The 1,920-nt window shown below is 36.1% G+C and overlaps 1 long non-coding RNA gene across 1 annotated transcript in view; it reads right to left on the bottom strand.

Moving 5' to 3' along the window:
• Positions 1–1,638: 1,638 nt before the first annotated feature.
• The window catches only part of LOC116686551 (uncharacterized), a 960-nt gene continuing 678 nt past the window's right edge, over positions 1,639–1,920 (bottom strand). The window contains exon 3 of the long non-coding RNA XR_004331293.1: positions 1,639–1,738. This is a non-coding gene — a long non-coding RNA (uncharacterized LOC116686551). The remainder of the gene's footprint in view (positions 1,739–1,920) is intronic.

Genomic DNA, 1,920 nt, shown 5'->3' with positions numbered 1-1,920 from the left:
GTTAAAGGACTATGTGTCAACAGGACTTGGAAAAAACTGGTTCATGCTTTCATCTTCAGTAGACTGACTCTGTAACAGGGCGTTTACAGGTCTCCCTAAAAAATCAATCAGACAGCTGCAGCTGATCAGAATGCTACTGCTAGAGTCCTCACTAAGACCAAGAGACTGGATCACATCACTCAGTTCTGAAGTCTTTACACTGGCTTCCTGTGTCTCAGAGAATTGATTTCCAAGTACTCTTGCTAGTTTATAAATCCCTTAACGGTTAGGTCCAAATACATTTCTGATTGCTAATACACATGACCCCCCCAGACCTCTCAGGTCATCTGGGACAGGTCTACTTTCTGTCCCCAGAGTCAGAACTAAAACAGGGTGAAGCAGCTTTCAGTTTCTATGCTCTCATATCTGGAATAAACTCCCAGAAACCTGCAGATCCGTGCTATCTCAGTTCTTTTAAATCAAGGCTGAAGACCTTCCTTTTTGATGCTGCCTTTCTTTAAATTAATGCTCATTTCTTTCTATGCTGCACTGTAACTTTTATCTTGTGTTTTATGTGTCCTAATGTTTCTATTTTGTTTTAACTGTCTATTCATGTGTCTTATGATTTTTAATGCTTATGACTTTTAACTGTTTGTACTTGTGTTTTATCTGTTTAATGATTTTGTGTAAAGCATTTTGAATTGCCCTGTTGCTGAAATGTGCTATACAAATAAAGCTGCCTTGCCTTGCCTGCCTTGCCTTGCCTACAAAAATAATAATGAACATCCACTAAAACAAGTATAAAAGAACGGCTGTTAAGGCCCTTAAAATGCAATTAAAATGCATAATAACAATAATAATAATAATATTTATAAGAATAAGTGATTTTAATTGAGCTTCCTGCCTGACAACGTCAGTGCTCGGGCACTAAATATAAATAAAAGGTATGTACATGTTTGTACATCTTTGTAGCAGAATTGTGTTGACTACACACATGTACAACAAAGGAATGATCCCTCTGTTGGTGGGCTTTTAACGCACAAGTGATGAGACCAATGGCAGCAAAGATCACATTGAATCTGAAAAAAAAAAAATGAATCAGTGAGAAGTTATACATTTTCATTCATGTGTTACAGAGCTAATGTTATATATATAGTTGCGGTTAATGATTGTGTTACCCAATTAGAGTCCGACTCATGCTCCACCTCCCCACAACAGTGGCATGTCTCTGTCAGGTCATCTGTTAAAAGGAAAAGCAGAAAAGTTAATTTTCATCATGTATATACATTGTTAAAATTCTGACAACTTTTTATTGTTTTTTGACAGCAACTGTAAGAGTGTTTATTTCATTTACTAATACATCCCATTAAAACCTAATACTTACCACTCTCTCGGAGGAGAGTCATGGCAATTTGCATCCTGTACTGATTGATGTCCTGTTGACATGTAGGGAAATCCACTTCTTCTCCTTTTAAAAGTAGCTCTGCAAAATAAGAAAAATGACATTATAGAGTTTTCAAATTAATACCTGTTATTAACAAGGAATCTATATGATGCCTTACAGATCCAAATCAGTTGTCAGTGAAATACATTTTTATTTAAGTCATTGGTTGTCTTAAAAACCATTTCTTGTCTAACATTTGTAGAACACACTTTCAGGGCAAATACCCCACAAGAGGTGGAGTCAGACTGTTTAGGATGCTGGACTGTCTCACATCTCCACCTTGAGACATTGCATCCCTTTTTTCGCATGAATTCCCTGAAGACAACATTAAAAAACGGTATAATCATTAATGTTGGCAGTGCGGCATGCAAATTGTAAGATATACTGTGTATTTCATGTATTTATTTATTTTGTGTCCACTGTCATTTCTAATTGAAAGTGGACATCAGACAATAAATGTTAATGTTTAGCAACCCTTACCTTGTTGTTTCCAAACA

The sequence above is a fragment of the Etheostoma spectabile genome, unplaced genomic scaffold, assembly GCF_008692095.1.
Source record: "Etheostoma spectabile isolate EspeVRDwgs_2016 unplaced genomic scaffold, UIUC_Espe_1.0 scaffold393, whole genome shotgun sequence".
Taxonomy (NCBI): Eukaryota; Metazoa; Chordata; class Actinopteri; order Perciformes; family Percidae; genus Etheostoma; species Etheostoma spectabile.
The sequence above is the reverse complement of the archived record's forward strand: the minus strand, read 5'-3'. Positions and strand labels throughout refer to the sequence as shown.